Consider the following 26847-nt stretch of genomic DNA (forward strand, 5'->3'; position numbering starts at 1 on the left):
TAGACAAGAAGCAATGGATAGCAAGAAAAAATGTACTCATGGGGTGATCCACTCTGAATCAACTCGCTCTCTTTGATCTCATCCTGTACTTCACTCCTTCATTCATGAAGTTGGAGAAATGGTATTTCCAAATGTTAAACTCTGCTCTTCCCATTTTACAGTGGAGGAACTGGGCACACGACACTGTCGTTAATGGAGAAGAGCAGGCCAGAGTTGTTTTCTCGTGAAAAAAACCCTGGATGCCAGACCCCTGGACTGGAGCCTCAAGTCGTTTGTCTAAAGATACCATGCAGGGACATGCCAGCTGATATCAGGCGCCTGTCACAGCATGAATGCACTGTGGCCCTGTTAAAAAATAAAGTAGAATGCAAAACACCACGCATGAAGCTGGCTACACCCACATGCAACAAATGTGTGGAGTCTAAACGTTTATTTTGTTGCATTTTCTCTGGATTATTGTTGAGAAAATGGCATTTAAGATACGGTGACAGAAAACACTTATCAAGGGAGTGTGTAGATCAAATATAAGTTCATCTGTGCCCTTCCCTTCCCTTCCCTTCCCTTCCCTTCCCTTCCCTTCCCTTCCCTTCCCTTCCCTTCCCTTCCCTTCCCTTCCCTTCCCTTCCCTTCCCTTCCCTTCCCTTCCCTTCCCTTCCCTTTCCTTGTTTTTCCAAAAGAGAGACATTTCTCTACGGAACAATAACGGCAATAGCCACCCGGTAAAGACTTTGTAGGGAAGTTTCATCTTTCATTTACTTTTCTTACAGAAACTTTATATTGGGCAAATGTGAGTGTGAATTCTTTTTCACACTTTACCCAACACATGTATCTATGATTACAGATTCTGTTGCTGTGAACTTTTACATGGCTCTCTTGGTTTAGTTTTAGGTGTGCTTTAATCTTAAGCGACCCAAGGGAACTCTCAATCTAAATGTACCCAAACTACCTGATACCTTCCCTAGTTTCCAAGTCTGCATTTTACCATTCATTATGTGAATAATTTGCAGCCTGAGCATGGAAGAGGAACAGCTCGTGGCTCAGGTGCTTGTTAGTTAAACTATCATCAATCATTGCTGTGGTCTCTGAGTTCTGTTGGTTGTGAGTGCTTACATCATACTAGGCAAACAATTTACATTGATGTCTTTGTTGTTGATTATAATAACATTGTGATTACGCCCAATGTGGACCAGTGCCTTAAAGGCTCTTGTGGCTGAAGAAGTTCCCACAGCATGTCTTCACAGTTTAATATATTTTATCATCTGTTTTGATTTTTGATTTGATAAAATATACACAGGGCTACATATGATATGCATTATGAATATCATAGAAGTGAGTGGTTGCTGTCAAATATCTAACACTTAGCATCTGCCTAACTTTAGCCTGTGCCAGAACTCTGTGAGAGAGTTCTGCTCACAGAGAGCAGAGCAAGTCTTTGCGCCCTTCAATCAAGGGAAAGATCTGGCAATAGAACTGGACACACTACATGTTTTATTAAAAATAATAGCCTAAAAACATAGAACTCCCAACAGAGGAAACAGCACAATAAAAATTTATGCCTCTGAGAGTGACGAGGTAACCAGAATGAAAAGGCAAAGCTGAAGAGAGGGAAGCACAAAAGGAAAAACAAAATCTGTGTCCCTAGACAGGCCAGACCAGAGCAGTGTCCACATGAGAGACACTCATTGGGAAACCATAGAGACAGTGTCATATTCTATTTGTTTTTGCATAAGCACACAAAGACAGGCTTCTCTTGAGTTAGAACGTTTTCTAACGTTTTCTCAGAGTATTTGACTATGAATTTGACAGATTAGCATCAGAAGTTTGCGGGCTAATTTTCCATTGCTTGAAATCATCCAGTTTCATTTCTTCAACTTTTATGACGAATTCTAAGAATCACAGCAGATGTTACAAAGCCCCTTGTGAGCTACAGCCATGTCACTGCTGTCCCCTTCTGCTCCGGTTCTCATGAACACGCTCTTACATTGCTTGACTTTCAATTCATGGGATCATACCATAGCTGGTATCAGTTTCCATTGCTCCAAGACTAATCTCTTTAGAGATGGAGATTGCATACAAGTTTATGCTCGAGAATTGCTCCATTCTAGGCCTGCTCTGAATATCCATTCTCAACTCTCTCTTCCCTAGAATATCAGAACAGCAACGCTCTGCAAGGTTCCTAGAACGCTTAGCTTCTCTCGACACAGACACATTGGTGTACACTCATGGAGGATATTTGCTGTAGCAGTAGCATATGAATTTTTTCAGCCTTTCATCTGATCAGCCATTAATTTACTCCTGATTATAAGCACACCAAGAGCTTCTGAAGTGGAGTACTGTGATACTGACACACATGATTTCAGCCTTGGGAGTACTTATGGCCTGTTTAGAGAAATGAACAGAGCACACTAGAATCCAGCAGGGCTATGATGGTAGAAGACCAGGATGCTTGAGAAAACGCCCGGGAAAGGAGGTAGGAGAACAGGGATGACATAAAAGGGAAAGAAATGTGAAAACATTTTTTAAAAATCATTTATTGTTGTGGGAGTAATTTCCGCTGCCTCAACCAATAGTCGCTAAAATATGAGCCCATAGTGCAGCAGGGAGCGACTTCCGCTCCGTCAGCCAATAGCTGCTGAAATACCAGCCCACTGGGGCGTGGTATATTTCTCTTTTAAAAAAAGAAACAGATCCGGATCAGGCCCTCTTGGTTCCGGCTCTTGTTTCCGGTGCTTGGTTTCCGGCTCCTGCTCCCGGCTCCTGCTCCAGCAACTAGACTCCCTTCCTGACGGTTTATGGTGTATGTAAGTTTTACCCCCCAAAATAAATAACCCCTTAAAACATAACTGGTGTGGGATTGATTCGCTGATAATTTATTTTGTTTTTTGAGATTATAATTACAATATTTTCATCTTCGTTTTCCTCTCGTCAAGTCCTCTCACATACCCTTCCTTTGCTAATTTTCAAATTCATGACTTTTAAAAAAATACTTGATGTTTTACACACACACATACACACACACACCCCACATCTAGGACTACTTATCTGTGCAAATGTATGCACACTACATGTGTGCCTGTGTCTCCATAGAGTCTAGAAATGGGGTTAGACAAACTAGAAATGGAGTTTCAGACAGTTGTGAGTCACCATGTGGGTGCTGGGAACTGAACCCTGTCCTGTGCAAAAGCAGTCTGTGCCATGAACCACAGGGCTATCTCACCAACCCCAGGAAAATTTCCCGAAAGAAGTTATTTCAAACTTACATATTGCAGGAATGATCTCTCAACAAACATTTTTTTTATTTGAGCTCTGGAAATACTCCATGGGACCCCATCAAGATGATTAGGAGATCATAGTCAACAAAAGATGAATATTCATGCTCTGTTAAAATGAGTTTTAAATATGGAAATACAAAAGAGAAATGAAAATAAATGATTCGATAATTTAGTTTGTTAGTAAATCATGTTATTAATGAAAGAAAATGAAGAGCGATGGGACATTAGAATGAATTCAGTGGGTGTAGACAGGATCTCAATGATCAGTGACTTTTGCTAAAGTAACATAGTTGGATTAAAAAAGTGGCATAGGGCTAGACGGGAGACCAGGCAGATGATAGTTATTAAAGGTGTGGGACATTGAAGTCAAAAGAATATGTCACTCGAAGTCTATTAGAAGTCAATGGACTTCTATCAAGAATATTTCAGGAAGGGTTAATGCAAGGCTTATGGGCATAAATCTAAGGGAAATGTGTAAGAAAATCACAGGATGGTTCCCAGGACCCAGAACAGTGTTACTTCATGACTGCCCTTTTAAAGACAAAGGTAACAAACCAGTACTCTGAAATGAAAGGATCTGATGCACAGACTAATAATAAATGATACAATTATGGAGTCAGTCAGTGCTTTGCAGTCCCATAGGCAAAAGGCAGTGGAATTACTATTTGGAACTTACTCTCTACCCTCCTTTCAATATCAGGCCACTGCTTCTCAGAAATGAAATCCCCCTGACAGCCAGAGCCCCTGAAAACCATGGCGATATGATAGATTTTTGAAGGGACAAATTGAAGAAGATAGTCTAAAAGGAAATCCGGAAGAGTTGAACATTAGGTACTAGGGACATTTATTTGTTTAATCTGCTTAAGAAAATGCTTATCTCAATGAACAAAGAAGGAATGCCATCCTTCCTTAGTTACTTTCCTCACTGATATACCAAAACACCTAACTTAAAAACATCTAAGGACATAAGGATTTGTTTTGCTTTATGATTTACAAAGATCTAGCATCCATCCCAGCAGGGAAGTGGGAGTGTGAGGCAGCTGGACACATTGTGTCCACACTCAGGCATCAGAAAGAGAAGCATGTTGATACTTTGTGTGCTTTCCTCTATCTTCCCTTTAAAAAATACTGATTTTCACTGCTGATGAAAACTATTGAAGTAGGATTGAGTAGAAAATAACAACGATTTGCCAAGACTGTGAATGAAGCAATGTTTCGGGAATACAGCAATATTACAGTTCTGCTTAGAAAACTGATGTGAAATGCTGAATACGTCCTGTTTCTAACCGCACTTAACGGCCAATATTTCTACTGTGAAGGTTTGAGCTCCTCTGTATCTTTGCTGCCTTACTCTCAGAAGGGCCAACCTACACTCCAGCAGGAATTTACAACTTAGTTAATACAAGGACACCTAACAGTGATGGTGTGGTCTGGGTAAACCCTCCCTCCTGCAAGGACTAAAGGAAAAGTATTTAAATCATAGAAGAAAGACCGATAATTGAATCTGAAGCCAAGGACAAGTTAGCTTCACAAGCCGTGTTTCACTTGTAACTGACAAGATCCATATTTACTTAAACAAATCAGACAGTATCAAGCTATTGCTATGGAATCAGAACCATAACATCGCTGAAAACAAATAAACTTTGACAGGCCACAGATGAATCTCCTCATCTTGAACCTGACTCTGACAACAAGCAGAGGTAAGACAATGAAAAGTGCCGGAGTCAAATGTCAGAATAGATCAGATTGCAAAACTATTTTACCTTGTTTGAAATCCATGGAAATATGACGCGCATTGACTTTTTGGTCATATTTCCCATTCTGAGCTCTTTGGCATAGTTTCTTTTCCACCATAAGCCTTAGAGCATTCTATAAAAACCATTTTAAAATGCCTATCAAGACTTCCGTCATCATTCTTAGTCCGTTGTCAAAGGTGAGTAATGAGTTTACATAAATGATTGAAGGAGAAACTCAGCATGCCATTATGCCACACCTGTCAGACAACCAGAGTATCAAGAAAAGACCTGTGTACCTGGTTCTCAGTCTGAGACTGGATCTTTTATCCTGATGACAAAGCCCACCAGGGGTGTGACTGGCTGGAAATCTGCCGAACATTTTATGAATGTTGATCCAGAAAGAGTTCAGACAGTGTTCAGAGTTCTGACTGAGATACATTTCCCACTGACTACTTCACCCAGAAGGTATAGTAATCCCTTGAATTAAAAGGCAAACACTATCCATATCATTTATGGAGAAATCAGAAGACAGATTGAAATATAACATGGACATACTGAATGAGAGACTATTTGCAAGGAAAAGGACAGGACTCCCCTATTAAATGTAGGTGGAGACTGGGAAGATGATGCCAGCATCTGGCTGGTCCCTGTGACTCTGACTTGTGGGGAGCGCCAGTAGCTGCATATGTACCACATTGTGAACAGATGTTTTCCTGTGGATTTTCAGAATAGGATTTTGAAAGGCTGTGGACCAGAGTGAAAGGACTGATGTAGTGTGAAATTAGAGTTGTAAGTGATTAACAAAATGGAAAGTTTCTGCCGTGTAACTGTTAAATGACCTTGCGAGAGTCTATATTCCATGGTGATATGCAAATATTAACAGCTTACAAGTAGTTAAGCATATCAGATAGACTTTCCATATAAAGCCATACAAATTCGATTTCACGCAGCACGTACAAGGTGGTGTAGCATTACTAATGCTGCTATTTACCATCCAACTATAGCTTCTTTCCTGTTTGAGAATCCGTCTCATGTTGTCTGACTCTTAGAAAAAGGATATCGAAGCCCTCTCTCCTGACGCGTGACTTACCGTGCAGTGACATTGGTCTGGAAGGCAAAAATGATTCATCACGAGATGAAAATTTAGCATCAGAATATTCACAATGTGAAGGAATTTTAAGACTGTCCAACCTACCATTTATTTGCCACTTAAGTCTATTTTGTAGATAAACTGTTTAACCAAATTATGTCAGGGGATTAGGCAATAACATACCAAGACTACACCTTAGGGTATACTTGGAACACAATGGGAGAGAAAATACATATCATGAACACGTTCAGGAGACTTGGTAAGAGGAGACACAGTCGATGCTCCTGTGATTTCGATACTGGTCCTTGGAGTGATGATAGCATGAAGTTTTAAGAACTGAGAATATTTATTGTTTAAAGAAGTCTAGAAAGCTAAAGCATTTATATTTTACTAATGAGAGAACTGGATCTTGAAAAGTGATTTGATTAAAAATACAGAGTAGTGGCAGATGGAATGAACACCCTAGAGCAGAACTAGCCCTCGGCATCTATGACAAGCGTTACCCAGTGATATAGGAAGAGGGTATAGAGCTGTAAGGTTTTAATTAAACATGACCTTGGATCCCTTGGCTGAACTTTTCTTTGGACATTATTCCTTGCAGCTTTCAAGATAGTGTCTATAAACTGTCAGTTTAAAGCTGGGGCCCCACAGGATCTGATCATTTTGCCCACACCTTAACTCATCTTCTCTCTACTCATTCTCATCAGCTTCTCCTCTTGAAATTCTTCCCTGCCTCCGTGTGATTCAGTTTGCCTTATGAACATCATGTTTTACCCATTCTGTGGTTACTCAGTGTTGTATCCTAACACATACAATGACTTTCACCCTCTTTTGCTTTATTTATTAATGGGTGGGGGTTGGTGAGTTGGGGTTTGTGTGCCTCAGAACAAGTTCAATCCTATGACTCCCAGCTCCAGCTTTCTACAAACCGTGCCTATAGCTTATGATATCATTAAATTAATTCTTATATTCATCAATCTGCTACCAAGACATTTAGTGATTAGAAAACTGTGTATACATTATGGGACATTCCTACGTGTTCCCAGCATAGCAAAAGGAGTACTATAGAAAGTTTCAGGATAATATCTAATGAATGGATGATGGATTCTGGGCTATATGCTGCTGCAGAGGAGCTCCCAGGAGAGGATCAGAATCATGAATGACTAAAGAATATCAGGGCTCTACCAATCAACAGGACTAAGAGAAAAACACAGTGCAGGGATAAGGGCGCTTCTCGTTTGTCTACATGCGTTACAACCTAATCAAGTCCCAGCTGCAAAGTTTGAGGTGTGGGAGGAATGAATGGAAACACATTTTGTATTTGGAAGATTACAAACCAATTGACCTAGCTCTGGAGGAAAGGGGGAGTGAGCCCTTGAACGGGCCGGAGAAGACTGACACAAGATGGATTGATTTCCCCATCTTTCTTCTCTCTCTCTCTCGCGCACGTGCATATGCATGCTTTCTTTTATTTTTATAGAGATTCTGGTTTTTTCCCCTAGAAGTTAAATTAAGCTTCACTGGGAACAGATCCACGCTCACTGGGATGAATTACTCTTTCACAAATTTTGGAGACAGAAATTATCTTATTCTTTCTGGAACTGTTCTAGGTATTGATTTCGACTCAAACTTATTAAGATGGAAAGAAAGGAGGGAAGAAGAAAGGAAGAAAGGACAAAGAAGAAACTCACAATATGTTTTACTTTAATTGAGAACTGTATGGGTTTTCAAGAATAGATTTTCCCTACAATAGTGCAATGAACAGAAAATTAGGAAGGCATCGGATTGAGTATTTTGGTCCTTCTGAATTGTATTTCTTTTTTACATAGTCTTTGTCTTAGGTCATTATGGGTATTGTTAATTTTTCTCCCCTCAGTTATCCATTCAACCATGTTTACTTCCAGATACTGGTGAAAGACTCATCAAATTCAAAGAGGCAATGGTAATTATACAATGGAATATAATTTGAAATTTAAAAAGGATAACCTGTTTTTCTTAATTTGGTTCGAGGACTAGCAGGAAGAGGGTGAGATCTGTGACTCTGGGACTGGCTCTGTCTATTCCCAGCTGCCATATTGAACTAGGCAGTATATTTCTGGGACTGTAGCCATGAAATGGAAATAGAAGCCGCACGTCGTCCATAAGGATTCTTTAGGACGTTAATGCCTGTAATGGCTTAGAACAGGACCAGTAGCTATTGAGGTCAATGTGAACACTACACAATAGACTACTCTTCCCACTTCAATGATTTTCCCTGAAAACTAGTTAACAGGATACAAATAATATACACATACATATATTTCATTCTCTCACTGTTTACAGAGTTCCTCTGCTAGGGCTACTCTGGCTCCAACAATCCTTTTTTTTTTAATGACCCATAGTTTCTGGGTTGGTGAAATAACAATGGGTTTATATAGACTAAATTTTCATAAAATAAGTACCAAGACTTTAAATGTTCAAAGATAACCAAGCCAGCACACTTTGTTCATAAGATATACCTGTTTAGGCTGGAGAAATTTTAATTAGTAAAATGTTTTAAATAAATACGCATGTTTTATACATCACTCTATACTGAACTCTTTACTTTGTACAGTCTGAGCCAGTATCAGATAATGGGGTTGTCAGTTGCCTTTCCTTTCTGCTGTGATAAAGCAACCACAACTAAAGCAAATTAAAGGAAGTGTTTATTTATGTCATAGTTCAAGGGTTCATCTCATTATGGTGTGGGCTCTTGTATTCACATCAATGTCCGGGTTCACGTGCTCACCTTGCTTTCTCCTCTTCATGCAACCTCAGGCAAGGGCATGGCCCCACCCGCAGTAGGCAAGTCTCTCTTCGCAGTTAATCTAATGGTGATCCCATACAGGTCTGTTTGGAGACCCATTCTTAGTTGTATCTAGATCTCAAATTGACAGATGCTACTAACCATCAGAGGAGTAACTAATGGCAGTAAAATTTATAAAATGTTCAGTTTTAGTTCTTCGATGATTATATTAATGTATCTCATGAATTTTATGAGCTTTATTTTCCATTAGATCCAACTAAATTTTGTCCTAACCTTAATAAGAATAAACTGAAATAATACTTTTCATGGTAACTACATATATATTGTGCACATAAATCTGTAAGTGTTAAAATTTATAGAAATTTGAATTAATCTATATATTACAATCATACATTTACTATTGTATTTCAGGTTTGCAAGCATTTTGTCTTCATTTTTATCACATTAAAATATTTCAAACAATTTTTCAAGTCACACAACCAAGTGATAGATAGAGAACCAACCCGGAAAGTTCTGGCATGAAACAGCATTCACATTTCTTCTGACTAAAGCATTGATTTGAGGATTAAATGCAGTAATGCATAACATACTTAATGCTAAAGGGCTGCATGTGGCAAATTCTCAACATTAGATCGTTAGAGAAATTCAGATTTTTATTTTTTATTATTTTCACTGAGAGGAGTGAAAATAGAGATTATCATTTAATAAATGTTTATTCTGTCTGGAACTCTATAAACAACTTTGCAATATTAACTTATCTCAATTTATATGCCATCCTAAGAAGGGGCACTGGTTTGATTTTCTCTATTGGAAAATGGCGGCATGGGCTAGTGAGATGGCTCGGGAGTAAAGGGGATTGCTGCCAAACCTGATGAATTTAGCACCTGGGCTCCTTAAGGCAGCGGGAGAAAATTGCTCTGAAACTTGTCCTCTAACCTCTCTAGCACACCGTGGCATACTTGTGCTCATATAAGCACATGCCTTTACATACTCACTAAATATATTCATAAAAGAGAAAATGAAGGACACTTAGGAACTCACCACAACTCTGATTGCCTACATAGGATTTTCATAAGACTTAGCCTATAAACATCCATTCTTAAGTGTGGTAGAGACTCACGGGAATGCTCCTCATGCAGAAGAATTAGTGGTGGTCAAGGGCTGCTAGGAGACATCATTGTGTTCAATGATGTCAACCTGGGGTCTTACTAATGCTCAATGTAGCTTCATGTGCATACTTACCAGGACAAGGTTAAATCCACTGCATCATAAAGCAAAAGGGAATGCAAGCAGATTGAGGACTTGTTGGATGGGGTTGTGAAGAGGATATTAGAGTCATGGTGGGGCCAGAATATATTATACACGTGTATGAAGTTGCACAACATTAAATTGATAAAAATAATGGAATTACAAATGTTAAACCAAATCACAGAGGAAACAGAGGCAGGAGTGAAACCTTCCCAAGGTTTATTCTGGAATTGCACAGCATACTCAAACCAAGTAACCACCTGTGTTTTAAAAAGCTAAGCTAGTTAGGTTTTGAAGAATTAGCCTGTTCTTTTCCTGCTTCTTAATGCTGTATTTTGTAGTGATGGACACCATATACGTACCGTTCTCGATTATTGGTTATCTTGCTTTTGACATTCCTGTCACAGTGAAAAAGTTTCATGGCAATCTCTTTTTTTAAAAACCAAAGTTAGATTAAAAAGTAAGAAGCCTTAACATTTTTCTTCTATACAGCAATTTATCTCTAGGCTAGAAGTGATGTAATGATGTAAGCATTGACTTTAAGAGGAAACAACAGGGAAATTGTGAGTCCTTGAGCTATATCCTGGGAAGTTCTTCATTAGTTTAACTGGCCAGATATCCCGACTGAGGATTTATTTTATTTCTAGAGGAATCTTGCCCTTTCTTCCCCCGATTCTATTTGCCTTCTCCACAAGTCCATTGGGTTGGGAAGATGTTTTGTGGACGACATGACACTATTACTCACAAGACGCTGTGCTAATGGCATGCCAAAGGGAGCCATGCAAAGGTCAGGTTCCGAAGCTTGGGCTAAGTGCTTTACTCAACAATGAAGCATAATAAGCACGTTCCTGAACTGGCTTCTTCCATCACCGTTTATGTAAGCATCAGTGGTTTCTGTTTTCCAACAAAGATTAATCCTAATTTATACCTAAATCGGTTGGTTGTGTGACTGGATGGCAAAGCTGAGTTGTTGATATCCACAAAGAAAACAGAGTCCTAAATGCTGGGCTTTCTTCAGAGGACTAGTGACAAACACTGCCTTCCTGAATTTATGAATTTTCTTGGATATTTTTGAGAAAAGCAAATGCTAAATCAAATGCTAACTAATAAGCTGGAAATAGACTGAGTATGTATTTAGTCCTACACAAGAATTTCATACCTGCTATTCATGGTGTAGGGTGGGGAATTTCTGAATTTTTGGGTTCTTTATCTACGTAAAACAAAGCAAAGATTTTAAAAATTATTTTTCTAGGCAATTATTATAAAACATACTGTGTGAATAATTTAGAAATACTATAAGAAATGAGGGTCCTACTCTTCAGTTCAGTGACAATGGCTTCTTTCTTCTTCTTTATATGGTGGAAAAGGTCAAGGTTTCTGCTTTGTTATTGTTGTTTGATTGATTTGTCTTAAATATAGGGTTAAATGGAGGTGGTAATTCCATTCATGCATACATGACATCATCCCCTTCCACAAAAGCCACATCTTAATATCAACTTCTTAAAAATTAAAAATTAGGGCTTTAAAATTAACTGCTTTGTGCAGAGATAGACATATTTAGGTAATAAAAATTATAACATTTATTCCAAATAATGATGGATCTTTTTCTCTATTTCTATCTATCTGTTTATCTATCTATCTATCTATCTATCATCTATCATCTATCTATCTCTATCTATCATCTATCTATCTATATCTATCTGAAGCACTATATTTACATGCTTAAAATACACCTTTGTACACATATATGGTAGTATGATACTAAGCACATACACGTTTGTATCATTGACTAAGTTGTTGGCACTTATTTCCTGCTTATTAGAAGGAGTTAGTACTGTTTTATTACGTTGAGAATGATGAAATAGATATTATCCTTGAATTAACAGTATAGATTTTTGATGTGGAATTCCTCTCTGTATGTTATGAATACCATTGGTTATAGAAAAACTGGCTTGGCCTGATAAGGTAAAACAGAGCTAGGCAGGGAAAACTAAACTGAATGCTGAGAGAAAGGAGGCAGAGTCAGGGAGATGCCTTGGAGCCATCACTAGAGACAGACATGCTGAAACCTTGCTAGTAGTCCACAAGCCTTGTGGTAAAATATAAAATAATGGAGATCGGTTAATTCTAGATGTAAGAGCTAGCTAGCAATATGCTTAAGTAATTGATCAAGCAGTGATTTAATTAATATAGTTTCTGTGTGATTATTTTTGGAGTCTGGGCAGCCAGGAAATGAACAAGTGGCCTCCTTACTACAGATTTTCACAAAAGTTCTCAAGCAGAAATGCATAAATCGAACAAAAATATTAAAGGTATTTGCTAAATACCTCTGCAGCAAGTGTCCTGTATTTAAAACCATTTTACTCTTTGGTGTGTAAAATTCCCCACTAAACTGGTATGAAGCTTCTCTTTATGTTATACACAGAATTTTAGGCATTGACCTTTCCCTATGAATTAGAATAACTGATTTCTATTTTTCTTTTGCTCTCACAGATCTGAATATGGAAAAAATATTATGAAATTTTAACATTCCTGATAACGTTGTTCAAAACTTGCCACTCGGCAGTTCGTCTCAGTGGTGGCAAACTGAGAGTCTAGAACCAGGATTCTTCGCAGATTTGTAAGCTCATATGTCAATAAACTTGTGTGGAACATCCTTGGTTTCATAAAATGGAAAATAAAGTAAAATATCTACCTGAAGAAAATAATTTGATTTTCATATGATGTAATGAAAAGAAATGTTCTCAGCTGTACCATAAAAGGCTTATGATATTGGGACAAATGTAGATTAATTTAATTGAATATATAAATTTTAATCAGCAAATATTTATGAGGTTTATGCAGGTAGCAAAACCTGAAAACAAACACGTCAAGGGAAATTATACTTACTCTAAATTAAATGGAAGTGTGTAGAAAATAAAATTATTTTGCTCATGCATCTTTTAATCAATTATCACATTACTCCAAGGAAGTATTTCATCTGTGGGGATGTACTACTGTGCCAGTGAGGTCTTGGCTGAAAGAACATGACAGATCCAGATTATGAATTCAGGGATAATTTGCACACAGGATATTTGTTTACTTAAAAAAATAATCAAGTAAGGAAAGAGCAGGGTCTCAAGAATACTGAGTCAGAAGGGTTTGTACCACTTTAAAATAGGCAGGTAGGCAGACGGCAACTGGACCCTAGAAAGGGTGGACTGTCCATGGAAGGCTGCGTGATCCTCAGCCAGCAAGGGAGGATGGTAACCATGGTGACGTAACCTTAGCATCTTTCCCCTCTGTTACCTCTTGCCAATGCCATCCTTTAGCTGAGCAGAAACAAATGTCCAATGACAAAGGGAAAGTATGTATGCCAATTTCTTGGCACCATGAAAAAGCAGAGAAAAAAGACTTTGTATCCAGGCATGAACACTAACATGGACAGAAGGGAAGGCTCAGAAACAGAAGATAAATAACGAACCGTGATTCACTGGAATATATATGGCGTTCAGTGCATTGTAAAATATTGTGAGGATACAGATGAAGGCAATTTAAGCATATATTTTACAAGCTTATTTTCTGCGTTTGGTTCATGGATTCAGGTTCTTGAGGCCATTTTTTCTATTTTATTTTGAAATGTTTAACAGCTCCATTTCATAGTAAAAATATTCTGCTTCTGGGACTTATAATCACTTATAATATAAACATATACTATGCTATATTATAAACATTTATTTTAGTTAATACATTTTATAGTATACTAAAATTATAAAATATACAATGTGGTGATCTTTTGTTTGTGCTCTAATAAATAAAGCTTGCCTGAAGATCAGAGGAAGGAACTATGTGCTAGTTAACCATAGAGGTCTGGAGGTCTGTAAGACAGGGAGGAAGTGATACAGCTGGGAAGAGAGAGGAATATAAGGCAGGAAGTAACAGGAGCTCAGCCCTTTTAGGGCTAAGAAGTTAGCAAGGTAAGAGTTGACTGTGGCTGGCTCCTTTGCCTTTCTGATCTTTCAGCATTTACCCCAATATCTGACTGCAGGTTTTTATTATTAACACCAATTAGAATTTGCCCATCAATAGAAATTAATATAATAAATGCTACTGAGATCCTGAAATAAACCCGTCTTCTTAACATGAATGATTTTCTTGTGTGTCACTCCAAAAGCCATGTGATGGAAGTAAATACCCAATGTGACAGTCGTAAGTGGTAGAGCATTTTGGAAGTGTCTTTCATGAGTGTTCCAAATTCATGCATGGGATCGATTCTCTTAACAAGAGGCTCTGACAAGCCCCTTGAAGTCTTTCACCTTGTTTAATAAGAGAAAGACAGGAATTGCAGAACATGAAGTTTGCCAGCTTCTTTGTTTTGGACTTCCCAGCTCCAGGAGTGTGAGTGTTGTACTCCAGCTGCATATAAACTATCCAGTCTAAGATACTTTGCTGTAGTGACCCACATGGACTAAGACATCCTACTGTTTGTTATTGTTTATGGTGCTGGGGGTTGAAAGAAAATGCTCACAAATGCCAGGCAAGCATGTGGCATTCTCCACCATGTCATGACGTCAGCCTGACCGTGTAGTGTTTGTGACGCTGCTTCTCTTTCTCATACTCAAGGGAAACCCTTTATACAGTAATTGAACTAAACAGATTCATCTCGAAGATCCAACCTCTACAACTCTCTATTCACATCATACAAATATCTGACTTTGGAAACTGGATTTAAAGAATATCTGTGCTTGAGTAAATACGATTGACTTAACTCGGATGGTTTAATGTAAGATGTAGATAGTGAACAGTGAAACTCTTCTAGCTAGCACCCGGAAGAGAGGCTTAGTGACTTTAAGGGATCAAAACTTCCTACTAAATCATTCGTACAGAAAATTTATCAGGGTAATGAGCACAGTCAAAAATCATTGTAGACCTCCATTCCAACGAGCTGCCTCAATTAGCATATTGCTGGTGTGAGTACATATGGTTCTCCTCAGGCACCTCTCAATCCGTGTAGACGACTATTGGAATTAAGTCTGCAATTAAATTTTTACAGGAGAATGCATCAGGTGTTTTGGTAAAATTAACATATATATCGTTAACAGAACCCTTATTATGCTATCCCCTAACAGAACGTTAGTCTATCCCACAAGGCTCCTATATAATTTTTCATGGACATGCTTTTTCCTTTGTTCTGAACACTTTGTTCAGTTCTTCTAAGTGTTAGGCACTTAGACATGTGCTCTTACTTTCTTTATATCAGTGATTCTTAAGGCAGTTAAGCAAGGAAAGAGGGATCTTGCTACTTTTCCATGAACATCCAATGTCTTTCCTTTACACACACTGTCTGATCTGTCCAGAGACACCATTCTTGGCGGTATCTTCAGGGGATCATATTCCTATTTACCTTTGAAAATTCATGTTAGATTTAGAGCCATGGTTCTCTGTCTAAGGGTTGTGACTCCTCTGGGGTTCTAACAGTCATTTCGCAGGGGTAACTTAAGACCATTGAAAAACTTATTCCTAACAGCAAAGTTAGGGTTATGAATTAGGAACAAATAATTTTATGGTTGGGGAGGTCACCATATCGTGAGAAACTGCATAAAAGGGTTGCAGGTTGGGAACCGCTGAACTAGAAGGTGGGCAGCATGGTATACCACTTAAGAAAGTTACACTAACAACTGTAGCTCTTGGTTGCCAGGCAGAGTGAGGTAATGAGATCTTATTGAGAACGCCGCCACATTGTTTGGACATAGACATAGATCAAGAGAAAACTGAGCTGAAAAGCCCCTCCTTATTGGTTAGTGTTCATAGTGCCTGGGAAGTTCTGCCGAGTGCTGAGTACATAACCTGTCAATAATCTCTCTCATCTGCAATCCAAGTTACCCCACTAGTTACCATAGAAACTGGGCAGTGCATACCTTTAATCCAAGTTGTACATGACTTTAATCCCAGTTCTAGAGAGGATTTTAAGATGGGAGGAGATAGTTCTCGGACACAGTCTCATTCTGAGATTCTTGGAGGCACGGTCGCCATTTTGGCCTGAGATCAAGATAAGAGCCAGTGGCTGGCTGCTTTGCTTTTCAGATCTTCAGATTGAACCCCAAGTTTTGCCTCTGAGTTTTTATCAATTGTGCTTCCAAACTGCAATGCCTGGTGAGAACATTTTCTGAGTGACACTGTCTCCCAGGGTTTCTCTCAGCAAAGAATGAGCCCTCATACATATTAACATATTCATACGAGCGGGGCCTTCTCTGTCAGGGGAAAGAAGTTTGATCTTTATTCTGCCTTAATACCCTTTGCATGGTTTTCTAGTTTGTAAAGTTCTGATGCACAGGCCTGAAAATAACCACTGAAATTCAGGTTTACTGTGTCCTATCAGGGGTGACTGTCACTTTACGCCTGTGAGTGTTTGTGCTTCTGAGGCAGTGGCCCTGTCTTTACTGGTATCATGAAGCTGTAATGATGAAAATGCAGAACACAAATCCTGAGATCATCCACTAATACAGTATGCAAACATCAATCCTAAATTCAGTAAGTCGAATTCTACCTAACCTCTTGGGTCAGGATATAAGATTTTAGATTCTACATTAATGAAACCAAATCAAAATGACAATACCCTTCCTTGAACTCTTATTAGACAATGCATAGTTTGCAGCTGTCACTTGTTATACAAGGAGATTACACCTGATATTGTGTCCTCCCTTTATTGTCCCAACGCTCACTGTAGATCCAAGTGTGTCTTTCCTTACTTGGCTGAATTCTTTCCCCTTATAAGTCATATTTAATATCCCTAAAGGGCTCTAAGATGACAATGGTAGATTGTTAAAAGGTGATTGGATTCTGCAGCCCCCTCTCTCAATACATCTTGAAAGGCCTGTAGATTTTTCTAAGGGCTGTCATCATGTTGCCCTCAACCAACCAGTTGAAATGTCGGAAACATCCTGTGCACACATGGCTTTCATACCAGCTGTCTCTTTTTATATTATTCATTTTATTGACAAGCTTATTTCTAGTCCTTTTGATTTAAAGATGCTGTGGTCGTTTAGATGATACGAGGCCTGACGGGCTCATATACTTGAATCTTTGCTCACTAGCTGGTAGAGTATTTTGGAAGGATTAGGAGGTTGGGTCTAGTTGCAGACAAGTCACTGGGAGTGAGCTTTGAGGTTTCAAAAACCACAGTAAGCCCAGTCTCCATCTTGTTGCCTTATGGATAAGGTTCAGGGCCCAAACTACCTGACTGCCCCCATGCTTCCTGTTATGACAAACAAGGACCAACCCTCTGAAACTGTAAGCCCGCCATTAATGAAATGCTTCCTCTGTCATGGTGTCTCTCCACAGTCGTAGAGCAATGGCGTAGGTAGATATCCTCCGCTGTGGAGACTCGGGTGAAAACCCAGCATTGTTTTCTGGCATCCTGTAGGCATCAGGAGCCCACTCACCTGTGCGTACTCTGATGTGAGTACAGATGATCCCTGTGATCTCCACAGTCCCTGTCTTCGAAGGGATGCGTTCATTTCATGTTTATCAATCATTATAAGATCTTACTTTCATGAAGACAGAAAAATCTTTGGTTTTGGAAAAAAATATTTGGTACATCACTCAGCACACAGTAGAGTAAGTATGCCTAAAAATGGACTTGATGTAATTTTCTCTTCTAAGCTTAAAAAATAGAAATCCCGACAATGACATTGGTGCCCCCCCCAAATGTGGTAGCATTTGGATATCAACATCTTATTCTCTCTGACTGCTAAGTGCCTGTCACTCTCCTTGATTTAAGCTAACATCTGGCTTATCTTTAGGTTGATTTATCAGATTGCTTCCTAACCAGATGTGTGGCAACCAGCTGGCAGATCCATCCGATCAGTCTGACAGAGCTCTTCCATCTAAGTCTGTCAGTTCAGGTGCCTTTAGGATTACAAATGCTAAGCCTGATCCTGCTTGAGAGTCTCAGAGTGCGGTCAGACCTATTGAAGTCATTATACATTTGAGAAGTGTTAAAGCTCTTACATTTTTCTTGCATGTGGGTCCATTTACATTCGTAAAGAAATGAGTCAGTAGAAAAAGTTAAATGAATTATTTCTGAGGTCAGAAGCACCTGAGTGCTGGCGTGAAACTTCTGACCTTGGCCAAGTCATTGGACTCCCTGAAGTTGAGTTTTTCCCCCTCTAAAACAGTGTTTAAAATATTGTTTTCAAAATTGTGTGGTGAACTTTATAACTTATATTGTATTAGACAGATAGCAGGCCACTAACAAATTACATATATTTTAATTGCTTATTTTTATAACTTATTTATTATGCCTATCTATGCACACCATGGATGCCAGAAGAGGGCAGTGGGTTTTCTGGAGCTGGAGTGACAGGTGGATTTGAAGGAGGTGATATGGATGGGGGGACTGAATTTGGCCTCTCTGGAAGAATATCAGGTGTTCTTTACTGCTGAGCTATTGTTCCAGTCCAGACATTTTTATGTCAAGCATCCACTTTAACAAACTTGCTTTCAAGGCAACAATGTGCTAGGTTTGCAATAGGGATCTGTATAACCTATAGATGTGCTTTTGAATAAAGAGACCATTTTGTCCTCAAAGATTTCAGTTATTTTACGCAAGCTCCAAGATAAGCTTTCTCATTTGTTTGTTCCTTCCGTCTTTCTTAACTCTTTTGTATATGTTTATATATGTGGTATGCACACACTTGTACACACACTTTTGTATGTGTGCAAACGTACCTACATGGGAATATACATGCTTGTGTGTGGGGGCAGAGGTTAATGTCTTCCTTCATCAATCTCTCCTTTGTTTATTGAGGGAGAGTATCTTGCTAAACACAAGAACTAAGTAATTCTAACTTGTCTAGCTAGCCAGTACCCTCTGGAGCTCCCTGTTTCAGCCTCCCCTCTGAAACGATGGGACTGTAAGTGGGTACCAACTCCTCTGTCCTCTCGGGTTTTATGAGTGTTCTTGGAATCCAGGCTCTGGTCGTTAGGGATGCAAGCGTTTTATCCACTGAGCCAGCCCACAAACCAGGACGAGATTTCTCAAGGAATTTATAGTCTAACAAGCTGATTGCATGCGATGTCAGAGCTACAGCAAGAGCTGAGGGTCATAGAAGACAGTAAACAATTAGACACGGAAGTGTCCATAAAATAAAGTGTATGATACACAGGCCATACTACTCCATGCAATCTCAGTAATTTACCTCTAGAGATTGGAAGGGACCCTCATGCTCATCCCTCACAAGGTTTAAGACAGACCATCGTCACGCCCACCCTCTCTATTCACTAACACAGCTTCTCTCATGATTCAGATCTACAAGAATTCTGCTGATGGCTTTGTGAGAAACTCCAGATGTTTGCAAGGGTTCATCTCCCACATGCTGTCATATTTAGTGCCAGTCATGAACTTGACACAAATCTAGAGTCATCTGGTCAGAAGGAACATGAACTGAGGATCTTCCTGTATTCTCTCAGATTGGCCAGGGACCATGTTTCTTAGGGAGTTTTATTGAATGTTACTTGATACAGGAGGGCCCAGCCCACTGTGGGTGGTACTATCCTTAGGCAAGTGGGTCTAGGCTGTTGAAGAAAAGTAGCTGAGCAATCCAGAGAGAACATGCTGGTAGGTAGCATTCCCCTGTGATCTCTGCTTCAGTTCTAGCCTTCAGGTTCCTAGTTCTAGCTCCTTCTCTGGCTTCCTTTAATGACAGAATGTAACTTGTCAGCCAAATGAAGACTTTCTCCCAAAGTTCCTTTCCTTCATTGTGTTTGTCTCAGCAACAGAAACCATACTAGAACATAACCTTATCCCCATAAAAAGGAATCTATTGCCACCCACTTTGTGACTTTCAAAGTTCTCCACTTGATTACGCAATTCAGGATCCAGCACCCATCAAAGCTTTTAAATTTTTCTCTTCTCCGCACTCTGGAATGGAATGGAATGGAATGCCTGAAAGCTATCTACGTTGTTTTTGTTTCTTTGTTTGTTTGATCTGAGACAAAATTCTCAGTATTCAGCTTTAGCTAGACTAGAACTTTCTATGTAGACCAGATTGACATTGAACTCATAAAAGATATGCCTACTTGTGCCTCCAGAGTTTTGGGATGAAGAGTAGGTGCCCCTGTGTCCAGTTCATCATTTTTCCTTCTATTGAAAACTTCCTCAGCCTTGATGACTCTACTTCCCATGTGGTATTTTCCAATGGATCTCCTGGTTCTCAGACTGACTTCATGCTACCGGAGTGGGAGGTGGACCTCTTTTTCCATATTTCTTATCACTTCCATCTTTGTCACCCCATTCTGTCCCTTGCCCAGTGCTTGCTAAAGACAGCTTCCACTTATGAGAACTGACTATGCACACTTCTTTTAGCTCTGTGCTTGGAAGTGATCTGGTTAGAACTTAGACATTATACTGGGAAATGTAGATCATAAAAGTAGCAAGCATTGCACATTAAAATTCTTTAATTTCTTAGAACTTGCTATGACACACTAGTTGAAATACTACTTCGTAGGATAGTGAATCTTCCCTGTCAATTGGGTTCAGAATCACCTAGGAGATTGTCGAGGAATACCTATGTGTGGGTCAGGAGAGGCTTCCGGAGAGGAATACATGAATGAGGCTACACCACCCTCTGGGGGAGGATGTGGGAAGAATAAAAGAGAAAACTGAAAAAGCCAGCATGATACCCGCTTTCTCCTCTCTGTGCTTCCTGCCCACACATGACATGAATTGTTCTTTGTTTTGACTTCGGAAGCCTCAGAATCAGTAAGCCAAATAAAAAGATTTCTCCCTTTAACTTGTTTTCATGCATTTTGAGCACAGACCTACAGACGCAGCTAATAATGCACTGTTGACTCTCTGAAAAGCATTTTGTTGTCTGGTATTTGTCTCTGGATTGAAATCCCTCCTCTAAGGAAGAAGGAGGAATCTGAGATTCAAAAAGTAAATGAAACTCATAGGTCCCTAAAAGCTGAATCCTTCACGATTTGCAAAGCCCCCTCTAATGTTATATAGACAATAAATATTTCCTGGAGAAGGTATACTTTGTCGCAGACTGAGAGGTCTGCAGAAGGGTTGCCAACCTGTGAAGGTCCCTGGAAGTTCTGATAAGAGCTCCAGGGACACAGATTTTGTGGGTTGTCACCTATACTGGGACTTCTTCTCGTGCACATTCTCATGTTTGCTCCTGCCCAGTCCTTGTCCCTGACTGCCTAGGACTACAACCACGGCAGAGCCGAGTTTCTGCTCTTCTGCATCTGGCTGCCCTGGCTTGCTTGTTCTCCTTAATTCTGCACAAGTCTTTAAAGATTATTACAAAGCAATGATAGACTATTTTATGGTTTTCCCACAACCCTTTCTAAAAGTCTGAACTCATATCCAACTCACAAGTGAAGGCCAGCTCTTCGATGTGTGACAACCATTCAGATCTCACATGCTGTGAAACGGATGCCTGTTCTCAGGAAATCTTCTCAGGATTAAATGAAAATCAGTGTTATCCTTGTTCTTCTATTTCAATCCCGTTCTGTTTTCCGTCCATCATGCAATGCTTCATCCTCAAAAGACAACCAGAACCTGATTGCTTCTCTTATTCCTACCAAACCAACTCTCATGTCTCAGTAGGAATACTACAATACCTCTCATTTCATTTATTGATTCTGTCCCAGTATCTGTAGCTCATGATCTCTTTTGGATCCAGAATTATTCTGTTCAAATTCTTGAGCCCTCTCTTTTGGTGCCTCCCTGTTGTCCATACAGAGAAAACACTGTGCCTTAAACTTGAAGTTAATTCTTTCTCTACCTGTTCCATTTATTTTTCTAGCTTCATGGCCACTGTGATCGCTTGATTCTCCAGGGTGTGTTAGTTTAATGGGTGCCAGCTCAATTGGAACCACTCATAAAATGACTTAAGACATATGCTTATTATCCACTATCAGCTCACTATTAACAAGTTCAGGGCCTGTGTGGATCCCATTTCCTTCTGGAACCTGTCTTTAGAGCATGGTTTTTGCCAAGTTCACTATGCTACATTCCCCCAAGTCAGTAGCCAGAGGGGTTGACACAAATAACCCTCCTGACATCTGTGACTCAATCCTGCACCAACCCTGCTTCAGAAAACTTCATGGTCCTTACTTGCCCCTTCTCTGATTTTGTTATAACCTGCACACATAGCAGTCTAGTATCCTAGACGATCTTTGCTCTTCCTGCCCATTGTCTGTGTTTCATCACCACTTTCTCATTTGTAAGAGAACAGGAAGTTGTAGGAGACCAGGTTTTATCTGCTGGCTTACAAATCTTATGATAAGGGGTTTGCTATATGATAGGCCCTCCAACGCATTTCCGGAATGAATAAATAAACCTCAAAAATATTGCAAAAACTCATAGAAATCATTCGTAGAATATTGTCTTTCTCTTTTAATTCCAATAGTATCTTCTTTCCTTCAGTTACCTTATTACTTAGATATTCTTCTGCTTAGATTTAGAGCACAGAAAAATCTATGTTTAGAGCTATTTGTAAGTTTTCTACGTTTTTGTCTGTCCAAATTGGTATAGTCAAATTTCCTGCATTTCAGAAATGATTTTTAAAATACAATTGTTTTAAATTTAAAACAGCTGTTTTAATTTAAATTGATTTAAATTATATCTATCTGTCTCTCTATCTATCATCTATCTATCTTTCCAATTACATGCTATGGAGACTCCTTAGCTGAAATATTGTATAAAATATCCAGAAAGTTTCATTTATGAATGAGGCTAATTGTGTTGCCGATTAGCACTTTTAGGATAAAGTGGAATTAGTGCTGTCATTTGCATATCAGTGAATAAATAGATCGTGAATGAAGTAATTAATCAGTACGTATGAATGAGTGAGATCCTGTTCATAAATATTTATGAAAATTTCACTGGAAAATAAGTAAAATTTAACTATAATTCATATTAAAATTATTTTGACTTTCACTTTGAATAAAGTAAAACCTTTTAAGTACAGATTGTTTTCTTATACTTCCTCTACTTAGGTAACACTATATATGTATATAGTATTAGATTGCAATACCTTCTAAAGAATGAAAAAATGATTCAGAATGAAAAAGACACACAATTAGGTATGTGTAGAAAGCTTATGGTGTATATTGTACAACTGCATCCATACAGATTTATCCATACAGGATAGCTGTGACTGGGTCAGAGGAATGAGATTCAGACATTCTCTGTGTTATTCTTTATTTAATAAGTTCTTTTTTCTTTAGCTAATATGATTTTCTCTCTTCTCTTTAATGCATGTCATGAAAGGTGAATCCTATAGTGCTTTAGAAAATTGAAGTATATGACATGGACTAGCAGACAGACAGAAGGCCTTGCTTAAAGCATTCATAATTCCACTCCCACCAATCAGGTCAAGGAGACCTTGACACTATTGACTTAAAGTACTTAATAATCCCAGAAGGTGAAACTGGACTACCCCCCACTGTTGGATCCTCAGATTTATTAGATCTCACATGTGCCTATTACAAAGGTCAACACCTGAGCTGTGTATGATAGACCTTTAGTGAGTTTAAGTCAAGCAATGTCTCATTCACTTCTATTTATAATTTGCCTCCCCTGTGCACATTTGTGCTCATACTCAGATCTTCCTATAATGAAGTCAAGGGCTACTGGAAGACAACAATATATACCTATCAGACCGCCATATAAATAACAAGAAGCAGAGTTTGTCACGCTAATAAACCAGGGTAGGCTCATCGTTTGAAAGACCAAGAAAGTTCCCATACTTAAGAAGCTCAAATTAGAACAGAAAGGTGCTCTGCTTTTGGTCCCTCATTTTAACATATACGACAAGCCAATGATAGTTGGGGATGTTAGCACAATCTGAGCAGACAGAGGCTGAAGCAGGAAGGCAATGAATGCAATGAGTTGAGTGGCTTCAGAACTTTTTCTTTAAGTAGCCAAACTGCATGGAGTGGAAAAAAAAAAAGAGGAGGAGGAGGATGAGAAACAGACAGAGATGACAGAGAAATAGATATGGGGAACAAGTAAGACATGAGGTATGTCAGAATCTAGGAGACATTTGTCTTACAAATATATAAAGTATATACTAGATTTTTAAAACACTGCTTATATGTGCATGTTGAAACTCTGACAACTTATATTTAGCCACAGAAGACATAAAAATTCAGTATCTGATCAGTTTGACGTGATGAGAATTGAAGAGTTGAAGAAAAGAATGAATTTTCTACCAGACAAACTCACTTAGAATCCGAGTAACACTTTACCTGTGTGTGATAATCTACAAGTGACTGGCCAGCTGTAAAAATCTTATTCTCCTTCCAAAGTCACAAAGAACCACATAGAGATAAGCGCCTATATGCCTATCTCTCGTAGTTGAGAGATTACATGGTAAAACATAATCCCTCTAGCCAAGAGAAATACTCAGTAAGTGTTCTTTTTCAGAACGCCAGGAGATAGTTGATTAAACAATGGCCTCAGTTAAATAATTTTACTACACAATCCTTGATCCTTCATTAGCTAGCTTTTCGAATAGGACTGCAACAACTTGGCATCTTGTCATCCATCCATAATAATGCCAAGCACTTGTTCTGTCTGTGCTTTATACTAGGCACCATTCACAGTAGAATTTGAGCATTTCATGAAGAAGATTATATTATGATTTCCATTTTATAGTCAATGGAAATGAGACACAGACACACCCCAGACTATTCTTAAGTTTGTGCGTCTAAGAAGTGTCTCGGCACGGGATCCATCTAGGCAGCTAAACTCTAGAACTGACCTTTGTTTGTAAAGTTCAGACCAACCTGCCTCTTCCTACTCTACCTTCTCCTTCCTCTTCTTTAGGCTGATCCTGAGCAAGTCCAGTGTCAAAACTTTAGCAAAGCTGCAGAGACAGGAAGTCCCAAATGTGCAGAGATGCTGCAAGTGTTGACCCTCTGGTGAACTTTATCCTCTATGGCAAGTCTAGTATGAGAGATACACAATAGAAGCAAAGAGGAGCCTCTCATGTATCCGACTTTCCATGTCTACCTTCTTCAAAGTGTTTTTCTTGGTTGCACAATATATCCAAGGACTTCCCGTTGCCTACCAGATGAAGCCCGAGTTTCTCAGTGTGTCAGCACGAAGTCGAGGCTGGAACAATTAGTGCTGACTCTCAGTCACAGAATTCCAAATTTCATTTTCTCACCCCTCAGGATTTCACCACCACAGAGGCTGGCCTGTTAGATGCTCACATCTTGCTGTTATGAAAATTACATGATAAACAAGGCACCTATAAACCTAGTGAACTCCACCTTACCCCTCAATGCACATCTAGCCAAATGAGTTTCATTGCTCTTCCTGGAAGGAGTAACTCTCTATTTTCCTCCACAGGAGAGTCTTTATTCCAACCGTTGCATGGATCATTTTTAATTAATTGCTTTAATTGCTAGCTCTTCTAGTCAGATATGAACATTTACTGAGAAAGAACCATCACTCATTCATCTAAATATCTTCACTGCTTGGTGATTTGCTTGGTAGAAGATCATTTCTCAGTAAGTGTTTACAGAATCAAACAGGATTAATCATATCATAAGGACATCTGGGGAAAATAATACATCATTTATAACTTCTGGAAGAGTAAACATTAAAGATGATAAAGAAAGCATAAAAGAGAAAAAGTATGTCAGAAAAAGTATGTACGGATAAATTCAAGGTTGTTTCGGTTTCCTGACTCCTGTGAATAGAACACCATTGAGCGTGGATAAGCAAGTGCTTCTGTAGTAAGATTTAATGTCCTTTCGGTATATGCCCAAGAATGGATTAGCTACATCATATGGGAGATGCATTATCTGTTATTTGAGGAATCTCCAGGCTGACTTCCATAGTGGCTACTCTAGTTTGCACTTACAACATCAGTTCATAAGTTTTCTCCTTTACATATATCCATGTCAATACTCACTGCCATTTTTTTCTTTTGAACTTAGCTACTCCTACTGGCTAAGATGAAATCCCAAAGTAGTCTTAAAAACTGTTCCTTTATGAGCTGGAGAGCTCAGTAGTTAAGAGCACTGTTTGCTTTTTCAGAGGACAGGGATTCAGTTGCTTTAATTGTCTTTATTGAGCTCTACAGTTGTCTGTGCTCGCTTCTTTTCCAGTCTGCAGCACCAGTTAGGGAGACACATCACCCTCTTCTGGCTTCCTCAGTCCCTGCACATATGTGGTGTGCAGACACAAAGGCAGGCAAAGCACCCAAGCACATAAAAGAAAAATAACATTTAAGTGTGTCTCAGGTGTTTGTATTTCATCTGTTGACAGCTCACTCTTAAGTTCCACATTTCGTTTCATTTTAATTTTGGTTATTTTCTTGATAGTTAGTGTTTTGAATTCTTTGTGTATTCTTACTCTAACCCTTTGTCAGTCGAATAGCCATTAAAGACTTTTCCTGTTCTGTAAGCTACATTCTCAACAAAGTGGTTGTATCCTTTGTTGTGCAAAAGCTTTTTACTTTCATGAGGTTTCATTTATTAATTGTTGGTCTGAATACATGCACACCAGGGTTCCTTTAATAAAATCATTTCATGTACTAATAAGTTTAAACATATTCCCTACTTTTTCTCCTCTATCTGATTGAAAGCATTGTATAAATTCAAGCACTTGGATTGAAATCGATCCTTTTTAATATAAGCCACTGTTTAGCTGCATAATGACAGTGATATCGGCACAGCGATTGGAGCGTAAGGTGGGCTGTAGCTGTA

Source organism: Myodes glareolus, chromosome 24, assembly GCF_982192425.1.
Source record: "Myodes glareolus chromosome 24, mMyoGla1.1, whole genome shotgun sequence".
Taxonomy (NCBI): Eukaryota; Metazoa; Chordata; class Mammalia; order Rodentia; family Cricetidae; genus Myodes; species Myodes glareolus.